At 39.3% G+C, this 26896-nt stretch overlaps 1 protein-coding gene across 37 annotated transcripts in view; it reads left to right on the top strand.

Annotated features, from left to right (window-relative positions):
• PRLR (prolactin receptor) overlaps positions 1 to 26896 on the top strand; it is a 191056-nt gene that overhangs the window by 108902 nt on the left and 55258 nt on the right. For 27 of the 37 annotated variants that reach the window (XM_046905231.1, XM_040655394.2, XM_040655397.2 and 24 more), the window contains one exon: positions 7101 to 7184. The exons of 7 other annotated variants lie outside the window; for them this stretch is intronic. The gene's annotated coding sequence lies outside the window, so the exon portion shown is untranslated. Of the gene's footprint in view, positions 1 to 7100; positions 7185 to 10111; positions 10332 to 11116; positions 11248 to 26896 lie in introns of all 37 variants that reach the window. 3 more of the 37 variants (XM_046905220.1, XM_046905232.1, XM_040655390.2) reach the window with 2 other exon arrangements.

Here is a 26896-nt window from a genome sequence, read left to right as displayed (position 1 = left end):
GAATGGAACACCTCTCCTACAAGGACAGGCTGAGGGAGTTGCAGCCGTCTTGCCTGGAGAAGAGAAGGCTGTGAGGTGACCTGATAGCGGCCTTTCAGTATCTAAAGGGGAGCTACACGAAAGAAGGGGACAGACTCTTTAGCAGGATCTGTGGTGACAGAACAAAGGGAAATGGTTTCAAGCTCAAAGAGGGTAGATATAGGTTAGATATAAGGAAAAACTATTTTGCAGTGAGAGTAGTGAAGCACTGAAACAGGTTGCCCAGTGATGGGATTGATGCCTTGTCCCTGGAGACTTTGAAGGTGAGGCTGGATAAGGACCTGGCCAACTTGATCTAGCTGTGGATGTCCATGTTCATTGCAGGGGAGCTGGATTAGATGGCTTTCAGAGGAGCAGTTTTTTCTCATTCTGACCATTGTTAAATGGATTGTACTTGACACAAATTTGAAATCACAATTTCTATACGTATCCAAATTCAGGTAGATACAGTATAGAGTGTATGGTCTAGATTCTTTAACTAGGAGACCAGACTTTCTCCACAAGTGGAAAACTCTGTGACAGTTGCATTCCACACTGAAGCAAAACTCACCTGTAATAGGTTTAAAGGTCTGGAACTCAAGGGACAAGGAAGCTGGGATGTGGTACAAGGTCCACCCAATAAGTTGTCTAGGGCAAGGAGGTCAACTCAGTGCCTCAAGAATGCCACTAAAAATGAAAGAAGAGTAATCATCGTGGGTAACTGCCTTCTGCAAGGAACAAAGTGCCCATGTGTCAACCCATAGGGAAGTACACTATTTCCCTGGGGCCCAGGTCAGAGACGTTACTAGGAGATTCCCTCGTCTGGTTTGCTTGTCTGATTAGTACCCTTTACTATTAGTTCAGGCTGGAAGCTATAAAGTTGCAGAGAGAAGCCTGAGGGCTATCAAAAGGGACTTCAGGAGACTAGGATGGTTAGTGGACAGAGTGGAAATACAGGTGGTATTTTCACCTATCCCTTCAGTGGCTGGCAGGAATACTGAGAGGACCAGGAAAACCCACCTAATAAATACATAACTGAGAGGCTGGTGCCACTTCAGGAATTCTGGCTTTTTTGACCATGAGGTGATTTACCTGGTGCCTGGTCTGATGGCTGCTGATGGAATGCCTCAGCACACCAGAACCTAGGTCATGGAAGGAAAAGAATTCTGGCCCAGGAGCTGCCTGGGCTCAATGACAGGGCTTTAAGCGAAGTTTGAACAGGGAAGATGGTGATAGCCTGCCCACAACTAGCTGAGGGGTAGTTTAGCTAAGTTGAAAGGACAGGGTTAGTAGGGCTAGTGGGAACAAGGCTAGTGCAGACTCTCAACCTGCTGCATCTTATGATGAATATAGTAGGCAGCAAGCTGGTGGAGCTTATCACCAGAGCTTTAAACTATATCTGATGGGGGAGGTGAAGGTACTGCCGAGGAAAGAAGAGCCAGGGATCACTGTCACTTTAGGAAGTAGCAGGGGAAAACCTCAGACTTTTCCTAGGGGCTTCTGGGAGGGCTTCTCCAAACAGATGATGCAGCTGAAAGCCCATCTGAAGTGTCTTCTATACAAATGTACATAGCATATGAAATAAGCAGGAGGAACTGGAAACCACGGTGCAAGTGAAAAACTACAGGGAAAGATGGTAGGATTACAGACATAGCTAGAATTCTATTACTGAGGGCTATGAGCTTTTTAGGAGGGATAAACAAGGTAGGAGATGTGGGGAAGTTGCCCTCAATGTTAAGAAGTGGGTAAACTGAGAACAGGTTCCCCTGAGAAAGAGTCATGAACAGTTTGAGAGCTTGTAAGTTAAAATTATGGACTAGACAAATAAAGGGCATCTGATGGTCGAGGTCTTCTACAGGCTGCCTGATCAAGGGGAGCTGGTTGATGAGGTCTTCTTGTTTCAGCTGGACGAGGCATAACGCTTGCAGGCTTGCATCCTACTAGGGGATTTCAACCACCAAGATATCTGCTGGGAAAATAATACAGTGAGCTGCGTTAGACCCCTAGGGACAAAGGAACAGATGGGGCTGACAGCCCTTTGAGGATGCCTTTCTGAGGGCACAAGAACTCTCCATCCCCCAGAATACGAAGTCAGACAGACAAGGCAGGAGACCAGTATGACTAGGCAAGGACCTTTTGGTCAGGCTGAGGAAAGAAAAATGAAAAGTAAGAGCAGTGGAAAAATATATGGATTGCCTGTGAAGAATGGGATGCTGCCTGGATATGCAGGGATGATGTCAGGAAAGCCAAGGCAAAGATGGAATTGAGCTTGATAAGGGATGTGAAAAACAGCAAGAAGGGATTCTTTAGATACATTGAGCAGAAGACAGACAAAGAAGAGTGTTTGCTGATGACACCAACCTGAGTGGCAAGGTTGACATAATAGAGGGGAGGGATGCCATCCAAAGGGATCTGGACACACTTGACAAGTGGGCATAAGAGAGTCTAATGAAGCTTAACAACACCAAGTGCAAGGTGTTGCACTTGAGTCAAGGCAATCTCAGAGATGAGTACAGACTGGGAGAATAACTCATTGAAAGCAGCCAAGTGGAGAAGGACTTGAGGGTTTTGGTGGATGAAAATCTGGATATAAGCCAGCAGTGTGCACTTGCAGCCAGGAAGGCCAACAGTATCCTAGGCTGTATCAAAAGAGGGGTGGCCAGTAGGGCAAGGGAGGTGATTGTCCCCCTGTGCTCTGCCATCATGAGGCCCAAGCTGGAGTATGGTGTTGAAGCCTGGGGCCCCCAGTGCAGGAAGGATGTGGAGCTGTTGGAGCAGGTCCAGAGGAGGGCCATAACGGTGATGAGAAGGAAGAAAGGTTGAGGGAATTGGGGTTGTTTAGCTTGGAGGCTCTGGGAAGACTTCACTGTGGCCTTGTAGTATTTGAAAGGAGCTTACAAGCAGGAGGGAGACTATTTTTACACGGTCTGATAGTGATAGAACAGGGGGAATAGCTTTAAGCTAAAGACAGTAAATTTTGGTTAGATATTAGGAAGAAATTTTGTGCTTAGAGGGTGATAAGACTCTGGAACAGATTGCCCAAAGAGGTGGTGAATGTCCCATCTCTGGAGGCATTCAAAACCAGGTTGGATGTGATCCAGGGCAGCCTGACCCAGTGGTTGGCAATACTGCCTGTGGCAGGGGAATTGAAACTAAATGATCTTGAAGGTGGCCTTCAAGACATCTTGAGATGTCTTCATGCAAATAGGCACGAGGGAAGCTTGTAGAAAGTAAGAAATGTGGATGGATATCTGAAAAATGTCTTTATTATGTTTCCACTCTTTTGTTATTGTTCTTTTTTCCCCAAATAATTGGTGTTAATGGACTGCTTGCTACGTTCAGTGACTAAGTGTCTCTGTTGAGCCAGTCTTGATGGTTACAAAAAACAGCTAGAAATGTTTTAGTAGTCCTCTGATAGCAGTCAGAAAAGTACTAGTTTTTCATTAGCTTTTACTTTATCACATTTGAAATTTTTAGCTACATCCTCATACTTGAATCAAAACTCTGCAGAGTTTATTCCTCATATATTTGCTCAAAATATATTGGCTTTAAGTGTGACTCCATAAGAGTTTAAAACATCTCCCTCTCCTACTTTGTTCTTTAACTGATATTCATCTGATTTGTTTGCAGAACTATTATAACAACAACAACAAAAAAAAAAAAAGCTCAACAGAAAAAGAAAAGTAATTAGCTTTAATTCCTTGAACTGACTCATTGCAGGTTCAGGGGAGTAGTGGGAATGGTACTACAGAGAAGGTAGGAGTATCTGGAGTTTGCTGGGGAGCACTGTTGGAAGTAATTGAAGTTAACATAGAAGTATATCATATAAACTGACTTCACTACTCAGCATCACCAAAAAAAGATGAGAATAAAACTACCCATATACAAAAGTGTTTGGTTTTTTTGGTGGATTTTTTTTTTTTTTTGAACATTGACAGCTGGCATTTACAAGTAGGTTGACATTAAGGTTGACTCTTCTATATACAGAAATCTGTTTTGAAGTTAGATGTCCTTTAAACATGCTGACCCCCCCTTCCTTTTTTACAATTTTACAATTTACAACTCTGCTTGTTAAAATTTTATGATCTGTTTTGGCTGAGATATCATACCATGTCCAGTGTTCTAGGTATTTTCCTCCATTCTAAGCCATATAAGTCATAAGCTAATATTACAGTGCATTTTATGTGTAAACCTTCAGACTGGTACAACAAGAAAGATTGCCAGTCCCTTGCTTGAAATGTGTAACATCCCATCAGTTTCCCAACTAGTAATCTCAGTCCTGTTGTACGGCAACAACCAATCACCTAAGTCAGCCTCTTGAATGTTCAACAGTGTCCCATGATGAGTAGCAACTCTTTAACTCCCATGTAAATTGTCCCTAGGGGGAAAATTAAAGAGATCAACTTCATGCAGTAGTAGTGAGTTTTTTTTTTTTTTTACTATTTCTTCATTTTTAATTTCAGCTATGTACGAATAATAGTCAAACATACTTGCCTTCCTTTATTAAAGCAGTTCACAGCATGCTGGTAGAGGGTTAAGCTGAGGCAAGAAACTTTTGTAAGTGCTAGGCTAAAAACAGTTTGCTTGTGTTTGATATGGTACTGGTGGATGAAAAACTGCTTCCAGTCTCCTTGGCTCGTTGGTCCTAATTCCCCCCGAGGGTATATCTCCCATGCTTAGCTTGGTGTCTGCCCAGAAACTTGGATCTGAATGTCCTTGTCCACATAATGAGTTGTTCATCAAGCAGTGCAAAAAGTCTAGCTCCCAAGTAGCTCAAGTGTTAGTTACCTCTTAGTTAGTTAGCCACTGTCCTAGCCCAAAGCCTGCATAAGCATTTCCCAGTGCTTAGGACAGGAATGCAGTGCAGAACAGTTAAAGTTTGTCCTGCAGCCTCTGTCATGGCAAACACAGTGCGCCATGCATGCTCCACTTGCTGTTTCATTTCCTGTTGCTTTTGTCCCCAGCTGTGCTGAAGAGATTTGGCTCAGGAAGTCTGTCATATTGTTCTTTAGAGAACCTCAAATATAAACATTCTGGTGTACCGTATGGAGCAGATATATTGCTATATAAAACATAAGCTGAAATCAAATGTACAAATTACATTACTTGCACTGAAGCTGTCTTCCACTTTGCCTAAAATATTCTGCTGAAGTTAAAAATACTCGAGAATACTGTGTTAGTCTTACAGTAAAGCAGAGACTTTTTTTTTAGTTAGTTGGAGAATTCCCTGGATAAGGCACATGATACAGTAAACCATGACATGGCACCATGCAGTGAAGCTGCATGAAATGAACAGCTGCACGAAAGTGCACTTTATTCAGAAGCCTAGTTCAGGCTAAACACCCAGTTTGCCTGGAGACATACCAAAATAATGTTAATTTACAAGTATGCTTTCTGCTAGAAAACTATTAACTAATGTAATCTTAAATTGATCGCTAAGACTTAAAAGTAACCTGACCCTGTTTCAACTGTCCAGAAGTCAACAAGGATAAATGTGGTTTACCAACCTGTCAGAACAGTGTAATTTTAGACTTCTTAATGGGCGTATCTGAAGATTGATTTTATTGTATTTTTCTTTAGAAAAATAAAATGGGGTAGCATTCTATCCTGAAGGTCTTTGTTCGATCTTGTAATTTGTCACCCAATATTCTTGTATCAAAAGGTCTGTTTTCTTCTATTTGTAGGTGTAATTCAGATGTTTTGTGTAGACAGAGGGCTTTTCAAAAGCTTTAATGTTTAAAAGGGCCCAGCACTAGTAAAGCTTAATCTTTTGCATGTTCTTGGGTTTTTGGGCGGTTGTTTGTCATCTTTTAATATACAGTTATTTATGTCTGAGAACTATATCCTCTGATCCTGTCAGATCAAAGAGAAAATGGGCTTGATTTAGCATGAAGAGTACATTAGGTGTAGAAGTAGTCTGTTGAGTTCGGTGTAACATCACAGACAAGCAAAACTGTGGCTTTTGAGAGAATCAGGCTTTGCCACATCAGAAGGCAGAAGAGCTGAAATTTAGATGACATCATTTGGTTCTGAATTTGATTCTGTTAACTATAGCTTGTGCAAAGTGAAAAACAGTCCTAAACTTGAGCTCTAAATCCTAAAGCAAGATTTCTTTGTAAGGGTTCCTGAAGGTCTGATTGACATTAATAATGGGTATAGAAGAAGAGATTATCTTTCAGAAACATCTTCATTTCGTCTTCAGTGGTTGTTTAAGACAGTAAGTGCTTCAATAATATATTTAAATACAAACTTAATATCCAAGGGTATTTCTTTAGAGGTGTTTCTAGAAGACTACAACTGGATTATTTTCGTTCTCTATCATGAAAGAAATAATGAAATCATTCCCGGGTAAAGTGGCCAATGCTTGTCATGGAGGCAAGTAAGGAAGAGAAGAAGGTAGTTGTATTCAGCAATTTGATTTACACTGTAGCTTAGAGGCATTCATACAGTGTGTTAAACAGTTAAGTACAAAAAGATAGATAGCAAATAGAATGAAAGGTCATTTTTACACAGTGGAGAATGCATCACTGATTCTGAAAACTACTGAGGCTTCAGAGATGATGAGCAACACAGATACTGTAAGTTTGTAGGCTAAGCTGAGATCTCAAGAAGATTGCCTCTGTAACAAGGTAGTTTTGTTCAGTCTCTGTAATTACACCATTACAAAATAAATTCTCATGTATTTGGTAGGCTCCTATGATTTATGAATGCAGAGGAAATCAGAGGGTCTAACGTTATTTGTGAGAGAGCTAAAATCAGTGCCTTAGAGTGGAAGGAGTCAGGGGCTCAGTCTGTTTATTCAAAAAGAGCAGAAAGTTTGATGTTTAAGTAACTTTGTAAAGAGAAAAAAAGTTATTTAAAGCCTCGTAATGTGGGGGAGAAAGTTGTAGGAACCGATCACTAGAAACTAAAACAAACAACCTTAAAAAGTAATGATTTGCTTTCCTTTTTGAGCCTGACTGTCCTTCCAGACAGGTTATCAAGGATAATCTTTAATTAAGGATATTATGATAGCTATCCAAAGGGAGAAGTAATGCATGAGCTAACAATGGACAGTACATATTCTTTGTGTCAATTGACAGAGGAGAAGCCACAACACTTAACTCTGGATCTGCAGTCTAAGAGGATTTCTGAGTTCAGTGAAGGGTGCCTGAGAACAGAGTCTGGTAAGATCACACTGTTATTTCTGTCTTTTTTCTGGATGATACATGTTATTGCAAATTGCTTGATTAAACGAATTAAATGTATTAGCCTCAAATGTGCAAATGGTACTGGATGTTCAAATTTTATTCTTTGGTCCTTAATCTCTTTGTCTGTGAATAACTTGGGAATTGTTTAAGTATTAAGAAGTAAGGTATGTGGAGTACTGAAATGGAAGTCATCTACAAGCATCCCATTAGAAATTTAGAAACCTAAACTGTGGGCAAATTACCACTGTCATAAAATTCCCATTAGCCTGGGATTATAAAATACATCTGCATCATATTATTATCAAAATTGTATATAATTTTTGAATTAATTTCAGTTTTAAATATATTACTCCATGAAAAGTAATGTATTTAAATCCCTAGTGTTATAAATTAAGTAATGTATAATTGACCAACGGTTTAATTACTGGAATAAACAGTATGCATGTTAGGAAATATCTACCAGATTTTGGGTTTAGTGAAACAAACCCAGAATTGAACGGAAGGAGTTCAGAGGAAAAAGCTGAAAAACATTTCAGACTTTGTTAAGAAGCAGATTTAGGATTGAATCCACTTAGAGTATTTGCGAGTCCATTTTAATTAATATAATGAAATACCCCCGTGGCTGTGGACTAAATCTGCTATTTTACTATTTTTTTCTTACAGAAGGAGATAGTGCTACATCTGTGTATGTGTGGGATTTCTTTTCAAGTATTTTCACTCTGTTTATGGAATGAATCTGTACAAGCAAACCTTCAAAGGGCATTTGAAAATAAGTGTTTCTTCAGAAACTAGTGTCACCAGGAAAAAAAAAATCCAGTTATCTGTTGAAAATAATTTGTTCTCAAAAGGGTTCTTTGTATTTGTTTGGCATTTTCATTTCGATGTGAATGTGTATAACTGTGTGTTTTTTGTGACAATTTTATTCCTTTAATAGAAGGAAAAACTCCAGTTTCTAACTTGAAACTGTATATGTGAGAAATTAGGATATTTAAGTACAAAAGAAAAACCTTTGCTTTTAAAACTGAAGAGCATTTTGAAAGTAGCTGAAAGGATGAACTGACAAACAACTGTGCTAAAACCAATCTTTGTAAAACAATGCCAGAAAACAATTTTAAATAACAATTTTATAGCCACAAAAACCATGGTATTGTGGATACAGTGACAGAAATCCAGCCTATGCTAATACAAAACACACTGCATATGTATCTGAGAACAGTGCCCCAAATTACTAACACAGCAACACAAAGAGACAGATTTCAACATTATTCTTCATTCCATAAACTTGTGCAGATTTAAAGTAGTTGTTTAACTTTTCTCCAGCATTGATTTGTACCATTATAAATCACCCAGAATTTTTGTTTTTCAAGGTTTCACAAAATATTTCTTTTTACAAGTGCTTTTTAGAGTTCTCGATTCTTTCACTTAAGCTGCAGGATGGTAAATCTCCATCAATAATTTTGTAGAAATGGCATAAGAAAGCTGAGCATGTAATTATAAAGTCTACTAATCTGGGATGTTTTGAGATGGCTTAAGAATGTTGTGTATATAGAATATATATTAAAGGGATGGGAGAAGGATATGTAGGCAGCTGTAGACTGGTTAAAGTAATATGAAAAGTATGACGAACTTTAAAACAAATTTTTAATGAAACAATAATTATATACAGAAGTCAAGGTAGAGTAGAACGAAATGTTCAAGTAGTCTGCACAGATCTACCTAGAAATGTGGTGTATCTCATCTAACTTCAATAAAGCATATCTTTTCTTGACACATAGGAAACTATGGGATTGGAAGGTAGGATTTAGTAAAGAATTTATAAGGCTGTACCTCAATAAATACTGTCACTATTGATCCTGGAGACCATTTTCCAGCACCTGAAGGAGAAGAAAATCATCACACTGACAGGTAGTCAGTATGAATACATCAATGGAAAGTCAACCTTCAGTAGCCTGATGAGCTTTTCTAATGAAATGACCAGCATGATGCATGAAGGGAAGACAGTGGATAGTGTCATCCTGGACTTCAGTAAGCACTTTTGACACTGTCACCTATAAAATCCTCATAGAGGAGTTGCTGAAGTATGGAGTGGAGCAGGAGACAGTTACATGGGTTGAAAACTGGCTGGATGGGTGAGCTCAGAGGGTAGTGGTCAGAAGTGCAAAGTCTAGCTGGAGGCCAGTAGTGAGTGGCATACTCCAGGGCTCAGTTCTGGGCCCAGTTGTGTTTAACATTTTCATTAATGATCTGGACAGTGGTGCAGAGTGCACCTTCAGTAAATTCACAGATGACCCCAACCTGGCAGAGTGGCTGATTCAGCAGAGGGCTCTTCTGTTGTCAAGAGGTACCTCAACAGATTGGAGACGTGGATTGACAAAAATTTCATGATGTTCAAGGAGGAGAGTTACAGAGTCCTGCAACTGGAAACAAACAAGTCCAGGCACCAGCATCTGCTAGAGACCACCTAGCTGGAAGGCAGTTTTTAGAAAAGGACCTAGCAATCTTAGTCCAAATTGAACATGAGTCAGCAGTGTGCCCGTTCTGCTAATGGCGAGAGGTCCTTCCCCTCTACTCAGCACTGGCAAGGCCACAGCTGGAGTAGTGTGTCCAGTTCTGGGCCCACCAAGTACAAGAGAGATGTGGACATTCTGGAAAAAGTCCAGCAAAGCACCACCAAGATGATGAAAGCCTGGAGCACTTCTCTTAGTAGGAGAGGGTGAGAGATCTGGGACTGTTCAGCAGGCTCAGGGCAAGGGAATCTCATCAGTATTGATAAAGACCTAAACAGAGAGTGCAGAGAGGATGGAGCCAGGCTGTTTGCAGTTTTGCCCAGTGCCAGGACTAGAGGAACACTGGAATACTAGGGGTTCCATCTGAACACCAGTAAGTATTGCTGTACTGTGCAGGTGACAGAGGACTGGCACAGATTGCCCAGAGAGGTTGTGGAATCTTCTCAATGGAGATCTTCAAAAGCCACCTTGATATGGCACTGATGTTCCTGCTTGAGCAGGGGTTGGACGAGATGGACTCAAGGTGCTGCCAACTTCAACCATTCTGTGATTCTGTTATTCTCTAATGAAAGGGAACAAATTGCATGGAAGAGGATTAACTTTGGGATTCCTCAGGGTGAGTGGTAGATCTGAATCTAGGTAGAAATATGTTTATGACATTTCCCAGTTATGCAAAGTGCATTGTTAATATCAAGGGAAGAACTAGGTGACCTTGAGAGCTCAGTAGTTTAAACAGGATGAAATTCAGTAATACAAAATGCAAATCTTAACAGAATGGAATGCAGAGACTGAGAGTGGACTAATAACAAAGATTACTGTTGCAGCAAGAAGCTCATTAGTTGGAAAAACAGGCAAATTACTTTGGCAAACACAGTCCTAGGAGCTTTCGATTGCCTTAGCTGAGTTATTTCTAACAGAATTACAGTAGTATTAATGATGTTATGCAAAGTCCTAGTGGACACATCAAAATAATTCATCCATTCATATTCAAGAAACATTAATTAAAATTAGAGCAGATACAAAGAAAGCTGATATTCTAGTAGCCTTTCTTGTAAGAAAATACCTGAAAAATGATTTGTTTAACCTTGCAAAATATCTGAGAAGAAATATATGGCTGTTGTCTGAGAAGGGATTCTATCTCTCTATAACACATCACACAAAGAATGAAGAATGCCAAGGGGAGGCTTAAACACTAAGGACAGAGAGCAAAAAGAAGATGCAAATCTCTTTGAACAGTCTGAACCACAAGCACTGAAGGGCTGGATCACCTCCCAGTATAAACAGTGAACACTAAAGCAGTAGTTGATTTCAAATGTATTTTCATTGGTTCATTAACAGAATTATGCAGTATGTTTATTTATAACACTAAGTGGTCTGACTGAATCAAATGGTTCCTTCCAGCCTCTACTTCCAATTGCTGCCTTTTTGAGGGTAGATCTGCAGAGAGTTTTGGAGAATTACCCTGGTTGATCACTGGTTTGTTACAGATCTACCTTAACTGGAAAACGATTTTGTGAAGACTGAACTATTATGTGAGTATCAGCTCTTTGGAGTTGTATGGTTCAGATATTATTTCAATTGCCTGCGGCACATATTTTCTTTGCAGGCCTAGGCAGTGGTCAGAGCTGGTTCATGGATGCATAAGTACATTTTTCTCACTTGTGAGCTTTTGCAATATAAGTGAAGAATGTGAAAGGCTTAATTATGCCTTTGTGAAGCTAAGTTTCTGCCTGTGGTGGGAAGGAAGTGCTTTATGGCACCTGGGGAGGCTTAATTCCCCTCCAGCTCTGTGGATGAGAAACTTGGTCAGCACCTGTAGACTGTCTGGTCTGGCTGACATTCCATCGATTTTTCTAACTGTCCTGATTATGTTTGAGTGAAAGGAGCTTAGAAAAGTGAGAGGAAAGGAAAAAGATAAAAAGACGCCTCTTCAAAAGTCATTGTTACTCTTAATGGTGGTAACAGCTGCTGAGTTTATAAAGCTTCATATTGTTTACCTCTTGCTTAGATTGATACAGGTTTCTAAACTGATAAGTGGGACAGCTGCTGTGAACTTGTTCTTTTCTTTCTATGCCCTATTGCTTTTCTTCCATACATACAACCTCTGCTCAGGTTTGGGGGAGTTTTGCTTAGTGAACTTGTATGTTTAACTGCCAAGCTACATAGAGAAAAGACAAGAGAAGTGTTATATGTGTTTCTGTATCCCAGCTCTGTATGATGAAGATCAGCCTCTAACATTCTTCTCTTAGTTTGCTAACCCAGTTTTTATCAGGAATCCAGTGGTGTTCCAAGCTTTGTCCAATGTATTGGTATCCTGCAATATACATTTATGTACAGTAGTAATTATATAACACTTCTGGTGTTTCTGTGCTTCCCACAAACCTGTTGGACTCTCGGTGCAGTAATTTTCCTCAGTGAAGAAAACTATATAAGCATTAATCATCAAAATGTAGCAAGATCCTTTAGTGGGGAAGGGGGAAGAAGGTAGCTTGCCTGAGCTCTGCAGAGTACATCTCAATGCTCTTTGTCATTGGCAAGTGCAGGAAGGGTTGGGTTGAGTGAGATAAGCACTGCCAAAGCTTATTTAACTATGTAGAAAGCTCAGTGAGATCATTTATGCAGGCTGTTCAAAGATCTGAACTATTTTCTATGGGTTTTTTGTCCCACTTTGCAAACTCTTAGAGCATTGGCATGGATCACTGTAAAATAAAATTGTGCTATTGTTCAACTGGATACAGTGTCACAGAATTGGGTTTGACACTATGGTAGAGTTAAACTAATGAAACCTCTGTAAAAGGGGAGTTCACCCATTCCTCCCTCCTGTCTGTTATGCCTACCTGCCACTGAGCACCACTTCACTTGTCTTAAATGCTCACAGGAACCTTTATAAATCTGATTTAACTTGCTAATCCAACAAATTTTTTGTTAAGGTAGTTGCTTGTCACTGTGGAGTTGACCTGGCACATGGAAAATGGTGGTACATGTACAGAAGCAAGGAGGGTGAAGGAAGTGAGACCTCCCCTGTTCTGTTACAAGCTCTGTCATGCTGCCAAGATGCCCTTGCTGCAATCCCAAATACATGATGTGCTGCCCAGCAAACAGCAGGTAGAGACATACAAATGTGAAGGTGTGCCAGGTGTATATGTTCATGATTAGCTCATAATAGAATTTTAAGTGGAAAAGTCAAATAGTGGTCTAAAGGAGAAATTGCAGGAGCAGTTAATTGCAAGCAGCTGTATTAGAAAGGCATTGTCCCATATTCCTTTTTAGTAGCAAATCTGCCAGGATACGTCCACTTTGTTGTTCTCAGGGAGCAATGAGAACCAGTACTGCACTGCAAGGAGAGCTGAGAGCTGAACAGTGGTGGCAAGGCAAGCAAAGAGGTAGCAGCTGCTCTAGCTGTGGCTCGGTCCCACTGTGACCAGGATAAACCTGTGAGACAAGTTGAGTGTGCTGTAGTATGTATGGAGTATTGAGAGTGGTGATCCCTGTCCGGATTTCCATAGGAATGCCTCTCATTAGAGTTATGCTAACCTCTGAGTGTTCTTCTGCAGCCTGTTTTATTTTCCCACCCCTCCTTGTGTGACAATCAAGGATTCCATTTTTTTTTTCATTGTCTTTCATTGTTCAGATCAATTCACTCCCATCAGCAGAGATGAAACAGGTGCTTTTCACTTCAAAGTACCAAGGATTTGATTTTGCTACTGTCAGGATAGAAAATTCCCAAGTTGAAATATCTTTGATAATCTTTGTAAACTCTTTTAGATAAAGCTTATCTTTGAGGGGATCTGGAACAGCACAATAAAGATGAGATTTATTCTGCATTACAAGAGTAAAAAGTGCTTTTTCTAAAGAGTATTAACAGTTCAAGCAACTGCAAATACCTACTGATTACTGTCACCCTCTAAATCCACAGTCGGATTTGACAGGAGCTCATCAGTAGCAACCCTTGCAACTTCTGCAAATGTTTCTCTTTTCTGTACTTAAGCTGAGGTGCCCAATTTCCAGTGTTATTGTATCAGGAAAAGAGGGTGATATGCATAGTAGACTGCTAAACAGTAATCTAAGAAGAATGATTTAATTTTATGAATACTTTAATATGCCTCTTTCCCATGCAGTGCAATTATGACAGATTTAGTTTTAAGTATGCATTATGAGTGCATATTCATCAAGCTTTACAGGAACTGTGAGAAGAATCTGAGAAGAAACCTCAAGCCATTTCAACGTATTCTGAAATGAACATCTTCCAAACAGATATTTCAGGATTATGTCTTCTGAACAGTAATGCACTTCCCGGATTCTGGCCAGAGTGACATAGTTGTATATTCAAGGCTTGGAATACAATAAGAAAGAAAGAAAAAAAAAAAAAAAAACTTGAAAAAAAAAAAAAGAAAAGAACATACAAATTTTGGATTAAGAAATGGAAAGGGTATACTTATCAGGCAGTGTTCTGATTGGAGTGCAGGAATGTAGCAGAAGGCCTGTCAACACCTTCCCTGGCTCTCAGAGAACGGTGGGCTTAGAGAAAAAGTATGTAGGCAGACATTTTAGGATAAATTAATCCAAATATAGTACGTTGTTGGAAGGAAGCTCTGTAGCTACTGCTCACCAGAACTGTTACTTTTACAAGATGTAAATATGAGTAATGCTTAAGAGGAAAAGCATAAACCATGGAAAGGCTTACATACCTTTCCCTTAAAATCAAAGTCTTATGTATGAAAGCCCACACCACTATTTTTTTTCTTAACCCACGAAACCTAATCTGCTATGTACTAGATTTGATGTTTTTTCCTTTTTTTGATACCCAGAGCAGAGGAGCTGAGGGAAGGCCTCATGGTGGCTGCAGCTCCTCACAGGGAGTGGAGGGCAGCGCTGAGCTCTGCTCTGTGTGACAGCGACAGGGCCCGAAGGAGCGGCATGTAGTTGTGCCAGGGGAGGGCTGGGGGTTAGGGAAAGGCTCTGCCCCAGAGGGCAGTGGGCATGGAACAGCCTGCCCAGGGCAGCAGGCATGGCCCTGAGCTGCCAGAGGTCACAGAACATTTGGACAACTCTCTCAGATGTAGGGTTTGGATTTTGGATGGACCTGCATGGAGCCAGGAGCTGGACTTGATGATCCTGGACAGTTGGGTGGAGGTGAGATGTAACAAGAGCAAGTGTAGAGTCCTGCACCTAGGAAGGAATAACTTTATGCACCAGTAGGGGTTAGGAGTTGACCTGCTGTAAAGGAGGTCAGTGGAGAAGGACCTGGGTGTCCTGGTAGTAACAGGTTGGCCATAAGCATGAGCCAGCAGTGTGCCCTTGTGGCCAAGAAGGCCAATGGTATCCTGGCTTGCATTAAAAAGAGTGTAGCCAGCATGTCAAGGTAGGTGATCCTCCCCCTCTACTCAGACCTGGTGAGTCCACATCTTAAGTACTGAGTCCAGTTCTGGGCTCCTCAGTTCAGAAAAGACAGGCATCTCCTAGAAAGTGCCCAGCAGTTGGTGACAAAGATGATAAAGGACCTGGAGCATTTCCTTTCTGAGGAAAGGCCAAGAGACCTGGGTCTGCTCAGCCTAGAGAAGAGAAGACTGAGAGGAGATCTGATCAATGATTATAAATATCTAAAGTGTGGGAGGCAGTTGGATGAGGCCAGTCTCTTTGCAGTTGTGTGTTGTGATAGGACAAGGTGCAATGGCCAAAAACAGGAATATAGGAAGTTCTGCACAAATATGCAGATCTTCTTTACAGTGAGGGTGACAGTGCTGGAACAGGCTGTCCAGAAAGGCTGTGAAATCTTCTTTGGAGACTGTCAAGACCCACCTAAGTGCCTACCTATGCAACCTACTGTAGGGAACCTGCTTTAGCAGAAGGTTTGAACTCAGTGATCTCTAGAGTTCCTTTCCAACCCCTACCATTCTGTGATTCAGTGATCCTTATAGGTCGCTTCCAACTCAGGATATTCTAGGGATCTGTGATTCTGATTATATTTGTTACTTGCTCACCTCATATTTTAGGACTTGAACTTTGTTGTTTAAATTCATCTCTTTCAAAATCTCTTTGGTTAACACTACCACACATCTATACAAAATATTGTGCCTAAATTGTGTACTTTAGAAAGAAAATCAGGCACAAATCTCCCTAATGAGATCATAGGGCCACACACTCTAATACTTGCTTCTTTCTGGTATTTGAAAACAGATACATTGGTTGTGAACTTCCCATGCCCAGCAGCTTCTCTGTTGACTGACATCCATACAGTGGTGCCAGACGTCACTGTTTAATGAAACAGCTGTTTCATCATTTGTAATCTAAGATGTTTAGAGTTACTTAGACAATTCAGAATCCTCTAGCTCCATCCAAACTGGATGGGGAATGTCTGAGCAGAATAACTGTCCCAGAAATTCTGCATTGCTGCTAATAATATCCACAGGGCACTGATATCCTCATCTGTACTAGACTACTTCATAATTTAAACATGTAAGCCTGTATAGGTTGCCCTAATTAGTTAAATGTCAACATTTGATTTTGTTGGGTCAGTTTGCTGTCAATAAACTGATACACATCAAACTGGAGAGGGACAAGAAACTGGCAGTCTGACTGAAAATTCAACAAGTTTTCTTATTTTTGTGACTGTGAGACAGTATCACTCAGCAGTGCAAAACTGCTTGCTGGCCATTTCACTGAGAAAACAACTGAACTGTACAGTGATGGCAAAAGTGAGATCACACTAGTATCTGCAGACAGATCACATCATTCTTTTAGGTATTGAACAGTTTAGTAACAGTGTGATCATTTCAAGATGTAGAAGACTCTTCTGGGCCTTATTTCACAAATTCCAAATTAGGTGTTCTGTCTTTTCAAAGCTGTTCCTGGACATCAACACTGATAACGAAGTGGGTAGAAGACAACACTTTCTGGAATTTGATGACAACATGATCCTTAATGATTAGGGGCTATTTTACTGTTTGTAAGCTCTGTTAGCCTTACCCTTCCTATAGTGAACCTCATGAGGCTTCTATAAGGCCAAGTGCAAGGCCCTGTGCCTTGATCAGGGCAATCCTTGGTATCAGTATAGACTGCAGTATGAATTCATTGAGAACAGCCCTGCAGAAAAGTATTTAAGAGTACTGGAGCATGAAAAATGAGCATGAGTTGGAAATGTGCACTTACAGCCCAGAAAGCTAATTGCATTCTATACTATATAAGAAGTATGCTAGCAGGTTGAGGGAGGCGATTCCTGCACTCTTTTCTGCTCTTATGAGACCCCACCTGGATTGCTGCAACCGGCTGTGTAGTCGCTACTACTAGGAAGAAGACAACTGTTAAAGCAAATCCAGAGGAGGACCACAAACATGATTAGAGGGCAGGAATACCTTACCTATGAAGAAAGACTGAGAGAGTTGGGGTTATTTAGTCTGGAGAAGAGAAGGTTCCATTGAGATATTATTGCAGCCTTTCAATTATAGAAAGGTTTATGTTATGGAGGTAGACTTTGTACCAGAGCCTGTGGTGACAGGACAAGGGGCAGCCATCTTAAACTGAAAGGGCATAGTTTTAGATTGGATATAAGGAAGATTTTTATTTTTTATTTTTATTTTTTATTTTTTATTTTTATTTATTTATTTATTTATTTATTTCAATTAGAGGGCTATAGACAATGAAACAGAGAAGTTACAGCTACCTCATCCCTGGAAGTGTTCAATGCCAGGTTGGACAGGACAACATATTCAGCAACATAATCTGGTGAGATATGTCCATGCCCATGGCAAGGGAGTTGGACTGGATGACTTTTAAAAATCCTATCCATCTCAAACTGATCTATGATTCCATGACTCTATGATCCAGACCATCCACAAACTGTTCAGAGCTTTGGTCGTTGCTGACTTCTCTGCTGCTTTCCAGGGAGATGGCATGACCAGCTGAGCCAGAGTTTGGTGAAAAACATGTAATCATAGCTGTTCTCTGGGGAAGCTATTGTTCTGCTGACATCATTGTGTCATACTCTGGTATACTACAAGCTTTTATGAGCAATTCACGCTCAGCTTTATAATATACTTTGAGAAACATTGCGATTTGGATATTTCAGAATTTCACAGTCTCCTTATAGGCTGTGTTGTTGTTAACTTGTTCCCAAACAGCGATATACATGAATACTCTATCCTAGATTATTACTATTTACGCATACATCTGCTTTCATATGGGATGTTCTCCTACTCTGATGACAACTTCTCATAACATATCTACTGAGTACAATATCAGGTGGTGTATGGCCTACTAGTATTGTTGATAAAACCTAATACAAGGTTTCTATTAATACTAATTAATATTAATACAAACAATACAAGGTCTGATAAAATTATCAGAAAGCAGCTAGACACTGCAGTCCATAAAAGGACAGTAAAAAGTAATGACCCTTCCTTCTTGTGTCTCCAAGGTCTGCTCCTAAGCTGTTGTCTAGCCTGAAACTTACTTTGGTTACATAGCCAACATTCTCTTAGGATTTTGCTTAGGATTTTCAGCACTGTGATTGTTCTTGCATTTTGTTCCTCTTTCTTCTCAACACAGGGACATTTTTCATCTTATCTTCTCCTTTCCTGGTGGGAGTGCTGAAAGTTGCTGGGTGGGCATTTGGCAGCTGACTCACAGACAGCCCACCACATTTGAAAAAAAGAAGAAAGAAAGAAAGAAAGAAAGAAAAGGCTTTCTCTAGGGTTTTGTTTCAACATTTTATTTTTTTTTTCCCAATAAGTATGAGGACTTGCTTAGACTCTTAACACATTTACAGTCATTCTCAGTGTCTTGATTTCAGATGGAGTAGAGTTAATTTTCTTCCTAATCGGTGATATGGCACTGTGTTTTGGATTTAAGACAAGATTGATGTTGATCACACACTGATGCTTCAGTTATTGCTGAGCAGTGCTTTCACTGACTAAAGAACTTCCACTTCTCATACTGCCCTGCCAGCAAGAAGGCTAGGGGTGCTCAAGGATGTGGAAGGTAACAGAACTGGGACAGATGACCTCAGCTAGCCAAAAGGATGGCTGACACCATATGGATCATGATGAACAATTAAAAACTCAGGAAGTTGGCTGAGGGGTGGCTGCTCCTGGGGGTTTTGCTGGGCATTGTTCAAGACTGGTGATGAGCAGTGGCATTGTGCATAACTTGAGTTTCCTTCCTCTTTCATTTGTTTCTGTTACTTCTTTGTTTCTATGCCTTCTTTGTTTCTTTTCTGTTCTTTCTTTTTCTTAATTTCTGCTCTTTCCTCTCTTTTTTCTTCCCTTCTCTCTTTCTTCTCTTCTCTCATTCATTCATTTGTTCTTACTAAGCTGTCTTTATCTCAAACCACAAGTTCTCACACTTTCACTGTTTTCCAGTTCTTTCCTCCATCCTGCTGTGCAGAGAGGTGAATAAATCTCTTTGTGGTGCTTAGCTGTCTGCCAGATTGAACTACAGCACTTAGGTAGCATTAATTTGTGTCTAGGTTCAGAATGTGCTTTGCCCAAGGAATAGTATGATGGGAGAATACAAAACACTTAGCTATATATGAATGATTTTTTTTTTGCCTTCAATTATTTGTTTCAGCAGAGATTTTTCTCTTATTTTTTATAAAAGCCTTTCTCATTGCTACCCAGGCTTTCTGTGATTGCTTCTCTGTCAATTTGCAGCTTCTATAAAAGCTAACACTCAGTAAAGATCAAGGAATGACATGCATAACCCTTTTCCAGTCCTAGTGTTCTGTAACCTAGTTGTTTCCCTATACCTACATCCTCTGACATTTGTAGAGTACCGAATTTAAGCTGTCCTGTCTTCTGTAGGACACTGCAGGCCTGCCTTTAATTTAGGTCATGATGCACTCAGCTGAAGCCAGGACTCCCTTTGCTGGGCAATATAATATTATTGTTTGAGTGAAAAGATTACATGTACAGCTTGGAATGCCTTACAAGAAGAGATGGCATGATATGGCAGGGTCCCTGGCCTCCATCTGGAAGGATTATTTGGAAAAAAATGATTGGGCAAGGCTACCAGTCCTTGTTCTAATCAACCTCCTCCATTTGGCCAGAGTACCTCCTGACAGCTTTGCGTGTGTGTACTTGTTAGCACACGTGGTTTTCCTTACTGGCTGAAAGCACGTTCAGCAAGTGTTACAGTGAAGATTTCACTGTAAGAGCATGACTAGGCATGACACTGAGCTTCTGTCCTGTTCAGAGCTCTGCACCATCCTTTGTGAAGTCCTTCAGAACTCCTTCTCATGATCTCATGAGCCATTATCTACTGCATTGTCTTGGGATCTTTGTCACTTGTATTAGGTGATACTAGAGCATTACAATAGACTGGAGTTCTGTTTCCTTTCTTGATTGGCTCAGTTTTTTCAGATGGATTTTTCCAGAGAGAAGTGGATCTCTTTAAATCTGAGCCAACATACAGTCTGGGTGGAGGCCAGTAAGCTCAGTAGCGTCGATATCCTTGCCAGAATGAAGAAGGGATGTCCAAGCTGAATTAATTTAGCTTTTAATTATGTCACATTTCTGAGATGTAAAACTAGAAGGATTCATGGTGAGATTTTTATTTATTTAATTAATTATCTATTGGAATTGTGATGTCCAATGGTAAAAGAATACGAACAGTTATGTGAATAAAATTTTTGCCATTGACATCCAAGGAAGTCATCATCACACTAATTTGGGCACAGTTACAGGCTCTGTAGTTCTCTCCAGAGTGAAGACTTCTAACAATACTTCTTCCTTGCAACTCTTCTTCCCAGTCCTCAGACCTGTGATAGTCAGTTTTTTTTTTTACTTTTATCTTATACTGCTGTCCCAGTCCATTTGTGGCATATGGCCACGTAACAGCATTTTCAAAAATGTGATCCCATTCAAACTTCTTAGATAAAATAAGGGAGGTATTTTACTCCACTTTGATTCATGTCGCCTTTACCTCCAACCCTGAAATGATGTACTGTACCATGTTCTTCATTGTGGAGGAGGATGCTATGGAAAGTATAGTAAGTATTGGGCACCAAAGATGTTTCAGCGTTTTAGTGCTGTCAGGGAGTGTCTTGAATGTGCAGAAACTTGTCTCTCTTCTGAATGCAAATGCCAGAATCCCTCTGGTACTTCAGATGTAGAAAAAGACTGGGCATCATACATTGCTTACAGAATTTCTTCTGCTGGCAGCACAAAATGTTCCCTTTTTACATAATTATGAAACTCTCTTGTGTTTAAACATAAGCAAAGAATTATATCCGTTTCTGACAATGAGCAGCAGGCCTATCCACTCTATAGATTGTTTTACTGCTCTTTTTTTTTTTTCTTTTTTCCCCTTTTTTTCTTAAATCAAAACCTTCTCCAGTCCCTCTGTAAGCTTCCATTTTAGCTTGACAGACTGGGTCATTAATCTTTCTGCTGTGGTCTGGAAAACATCTCCAGACTCCTTTCCAGATGTTTTGTTCACTGCCTTATCCAAAATGTGCACTTTGTTGGTGAATCTAAAATTTTAACCCCATCTTGGGTACTGTTTCTCGTGATAACACTATAAATTGCACATTTTCCAGATCACTTGCAAACAATGCATAAATAGCTTCCTTCAGGAAATCTGCCAATATGTATTTTCCAATATGTCTGTTATGTTTATTTTCCCTCACCACCACCAACACACTGGTTTTGTTTTCATACCAGTTTCTGTGTGCACCTGCAGGGAGTAGGAGTGGCAATTATCTGTAGCAGAGGACTGGTACAGCTATGTGCTGAGGAGATCTGTTTGGAGCAAGGTCATAGCCTCCATTTTGAGAACTTCTTGAGCCTTCATTCAGACAGTAGCAGTTTTTCTGTGTGTATCACAAGGTCTACAAGATTTCTGCATGCCTAGCTGTGGAACACAAATGTGCACTTCTGAAGTAAAAAGTAAAAAATCTGTCCATGATCTAGACGTATGTTCACAAATCTTCTGGTAACTGTAAAATCAGAAATACTGATAACATATGCTCAGAAAGTAAGGTTCCTTTATTTTGCAGTGCTTCACTCTGATTTATTTACGTGTCTGCTCCTCCAGAACAATGGAAACTATTTTAGAATGCTTTAAGACATCCTCGTCTCCTCCATAACAGCACCCTCTGCTTGGCTAATGGATTTTAGAAAGCTGTATGTTCCAAGCAATGTGTAAATAATATATGACATACTATTTCATCTTTTCGGTTGCTGTAGCAACATCACACTAAACTACGCATTAGTCAATTGTCCAGTCCAGCAACTGTCTTGTTTCTAAAGCATGGTTTACACATTATGAACACTATTAGAAACAAATGCTAAAACAGATAATTGACTACATAAGCAGTTCCAGCTGAAGAATGTACATGAAAAGGCACTACATCAATTGGTTATAAAATTCAGCCTGTAAATTAAGCTTCACAGATAAAACTTTCAAATTTCCCTCTTCTCCTGTTTCTCCCAGCAACAACACGTACCATTTTTTCTATGAAGAAAAAAGCGTGCGTCAAAGGTCAGTGAGAGCAAAGAAGTAGTTGTTATGACTTACGTATCTGTTCTGTATCAGAAATACAGTCGTATGATGTTGCTGTATTTGTTACGGTCTTTTGTTTTCCGTATGCAATATGATACAGATTTTAGGGAAATCAGAGATTACACATGAAAAACAGCTATCAAACATCCCTTCTGTCAGAAATAACATGAGATATAAAGGAGAATTGAGTCAGGCAACTGAAAAAAATAAATTGAACATTTAGATAAGTTGTAGGTAAAAGGAGGAATGCTGTGTTCTAAATTTTGTTATAGGCAAAAAAGAAACTCTCCTTACATGTAAAGCTGTCGGTTTATTTTATTAAACTAAAAATCTTAATAGTCAAATTGAATAATCTAATTCTTACAGAAAAAAAAAAGAAAATAAATGATACAATTTAAGAAAAACTCTCAATAATATTAATGCATTAAAAAACTTTTGTGCATACAGCTCCTAGTGTATATGTCTTCTTCTTTGTTATGCTTATCCCTTTGCTGCCTCCCTGATTGGTAAGGTAAATAGTTCTGGTCTGCCTTGAACAGAAAGGAAGCAGGGGGCATTGCAGGAAATCATCACTCCTTCACCACCAGGAGTGAAATGTTGATGGTGGGATTACTTCTTTGCTGGGACGAATATGATATTGATATTCTTGGTTTCTTCTTCCCTTTCTTTAGGTTACACTCTGATCCACTATTACATGTCTTCTAATGCTCTGCACCTCACTATTCATATTGGTTGCAAGTTTACATTACATCCAGATTTTCCAAACATGTTGCATTTTTCATATTTTGAATATTGATCTTCCTTCTTGTCATTTTGCTCAACTCTCTAACTGTTTAATTGTTAGGCTGTTTATAGCCCCTGAGATCTCAAGTGACAGCTTGTACCCCCAATGCCTGTACTCCTCTGCACTGTATCATTATTAAATTATTATTAAATATTTCATCATCAATAATTAGTTGCTACTAATAAAAATAAATTAGAAAAAACTTTTCGACAGCTAAACAAGACCAAAAAAAAAAAAAAAAAAAGTTAGACAAGCCAACACAAGTCCAAAGTAAGCCTGGCAGGTGGCTGTCTTGAGGTCTTGCAAAGCCCGTACAGCATGCAGCCCCTTCCTAGCATGTTTACTGAGCAAGAGGGCTCCAGTAGGGAAAAGGAACTCTTCTAGAGAAAAATGAAAATGAATTTAAGTTTGAATTTGATCCTTGCCAGAATATGTCAAGTGTTCAGGCTGCGATGACTTAAAATATTGTGAACTGTAGAGGGGCAAAACAAAATGGGAATTTTCACATTAAATCAATACCAGGAATAACAAATGTTCTTAGTCAGAACTGCCATGGATTTTCCATTTTGCTTGTCAAGTAAATGCAAGGCAACTACTGCAAATATTCAAAGTGTTGCCATTCTTGAAGGAAAAGATTTGAAATTTTTGTTCACCAGTAAATTTTTACTTAAGTAATCCCTTCATAGTTAACTCTTCTGAATTGTGATTCATCTGGATGAGAAAGACATTTATGATTTAACCATAAAATGAAAAATAAAATAAAAAATAAATTGGCTAGCCTAAAAAATTGCTTGAATTACGCTCTAATTAGCAAACACTTCAAGACTGATTTTCAAGGATGACAGTGAATATGGAGATATGGGTGCAACCTTCAGACAGCTTGATCATTAATTTCTGACTAATTGTTCTCTTTTGCTGCATCACAATTTTCCTCTTGTTTGAGAACATGTCCTTACTGTGTGAGAATTTTTCCAACTAAAGTTGGCACAAGTGGCAGTGAGATCAGGGTAGATACTTCTGGTCCTCTGTCAAGTGATTTCTTTTCTTTGTCATGCAGGCATTCCATAGATTGCATTCTACAGAGAACCTGTTGATTACAGTTCTGTGGGCTTTTGATATCCTACCCAACAAAACAGTAAGGCATTAACTCCAATTTAGAATACCGTGTTCAATTCCAGCTGTCTCTAAATTCAGTGAAACTCTTCTGTATGGACAACATGGACCAAAAGAAAAAGAGATTGAAGTGTACAGGGGATTGGTGTAGCAGGTTCAATAACTCAGTATTTAACTTAGACAACTATTTTCCACGTTCTTATTACTGGTCATTGTTAGAGATATGATAACAACCTAGGTGAAATTCTTTCTGACCCATTAGAGAAAATCCATTCATTTAAATCAGAAAGAAGCGAGTATCTTTCCTGATTTTTTTTTCCTCTTGGTATTTTTAAGTGCTAGATTAGAACTAGAATAACTTCCCTATTGCAGATATGCTTTCTTTACAAGTTAATTACAAGGTTTAATTGACTTATTTGCCTATGGTTACCAAATGCTGTTATCAGTTCTGTATCTAGCTTCTATTGGTGGAAAAATAATGAGCTAGTGTTCACAGACACCAAAAATACTGATCTAAAAATCAGAAATAATTTAACGGAATGGTTTGTACTTAAAAGGGTAAAGTGAAGACCCTGAAATCTTTTGTTTTGGAACACACTAAAACTGATTTTGATAGCAGTAGTTACTCCAGACAGTTTTGCAAGATTTTAAATAGTCTTATAGGAGTCTTAGACTTGTTGCAGTCTCACTGGTGCAGTATGTCTGAGCTCCACTTTGTGCAGACACTGCTATGTGGAAAGAATACTTCAAAGCCAACTCTCTGTTTCTCAGAAGTAGATGTAATAGGTAGCTTAATTAGAAAGAGAGTAGGCAAGAAGGAAAATCTGTATTCTAAATACAGAATGAGGAAATAAATACTATTCACTGTTTCAGTATACTATTAATAACAGTTGTTTTCCTGGACAAAATGATGTTGGATAAACTTTTTAGACATTTTAAAGATGTGCGCAACTCAGCCAGGCAATATCATGATTAATCTCTCCCTCCTTCGGATTTTCAGATCAGCTTATCCTGATCTTATATCACACCAACCTCAATGATCAGTATTTTATTCAAGATGCATACTTACCCTGATGATTGTTAGGTTTTGGTACAATTGAGCAGAATAGAACACAATACCTTTATTATTTTAAATTTGGAGTATTTGGACCAATTAATTGGCCTTTGGGAAGAATAATAAACAATTTCCACTGATTTTATAATTAATATACTGCTGAATTTGAAAATAAGATCCAGCAAGTAGGGGATTATTGCAAGCTTTTGGAAGCTACCAGGAAGAAGCAGACAGAAGTTAAGCTGGAGAGCATTTTGTCTGTTAGGATATGTTATTTCTAGATAGAAATAATCTTCTGAACTATCCTCTGTAGTTTGCAAGTGCTGAGCATTGCACTTAGACAAAATCAAAGCATATAAATCCAGCATTTGCAAAATCTGTCAGGTGCTTATATTTTCATTTTGAAAGTTCCCAAGGTGTTCAAACTTAGGCTTCTGCATACGTGCCAGTGGTGTAGCTAGAAAGACCAGCTGTATCCAGCATCACGAAAACATGCCTAATTCTCACCAGCAGTATGGTCCCTCGTTTCCCAGCTATAAAATACAGTCTTTGTTCAAGAGCACTCCTGAACAACTTTTCCTTTCCCTGAAGTTTGAATGTTTTAACCTAAGTCCTGTATGCAGAAGTATAAGGAGACACTTTGATCATTAGGGCACAAATCCTCTCTCTCATGTACCGGACTCCTTGGGCTCTTGCTTTGCAGCCCCAGTTGCCTTTCTAGCTCCTTGCTGGAGATCTCCTCTTTCTGGACTGCAATAACATCAAGAGCTGCAACAGGAGCTTGATCTGTATCAGTATTACTCACCTGCTGCCTCTCTTGCTCCGCTATTGCAGCTTTCCTAACAAGATGGGTAATACAGCAGGAAAAAATAAAACCCTGGAAACTAATTTAAAAAAAAAATTTTGGAGAAGATTTTTAATTAATATATCTAAACCTAATTAATGTCTCTTCTCGAAGAGTGTGTGAGATCTGCTTTGTTAGCCCACAAAAGCTCTTTGTCTCATTGGTATGAAAGAAGCAGTTGTTATTTTAATTGAGTCTCAGTTTCATATTTTATATCAGTTTGTCCCAGTTCATCTCATATTTATAATCTTGTTTAAATAAAACCAAGGTTAAAAGAATACCAATAGACATTTTTCCAAGGTTTTTAAGAAGATAAGGCATTCAATGACTTGATTACTCTGTCTCTAATAATACTTTCTTTAAGTAACTCTTTTTATCTTGGCAGCTTGCCTGTATTGTCTAGTTTTTTTTCTCCTATGCCAGTTTTCATATAGAAAGCAAGATGGTTAAAAATTGGTATTTCACGATAATAAAACTCTAATATGTTATGATGAGCTGGTTCATTTGTAAGTATGTGTGTGCTGCTGTATTCAGCCTTATAGCAGATGTCTAGATTGAGCTGAAGGAGTTGCTGCATTAAAACAGTACTATTAAGATAGTAGTGATTTTTTGAGGAAAAAAGGGACTAAGCAGAATGGGTTGATGCACAGGAGATATTTTTGAAAAGAAAATCTATGTACATATATTCCACTTTTTTGGTAGGAAGTTTTTCAGCCCTCTCCGTTAGGTAGCAGTGCTGTTTTCCATCGTGGGAGAGGCTGAGGGTTTGCACTTATAGCTCTGAGCTGTTTGTTGTTTGAATTCACTTTTTCATGGAGCTTTGTTTTACGTTCAGTCCCAAATATGCCTTTATGTGCATCTACTTCTAGAAATCCTTCCCAACTTAGT

Source organism: Gallus gallus, chromosome Z (assembly GCF_016699485.2).
Source record: "Gallus gallus isolate bGalGal1 chromosome Z, bGalGal1.mat.broiler.GRCg7b, whole genome shotgun sequence".
Lineage (NCBI taxonomy): Eukaryota > Metazoa > Chordata > Aves > Galliformes > Phasianidae > Gallus > Gallus gallus.
This window is presented reverse-complemented; position numbering and strand designations above follow the sequence as displayed.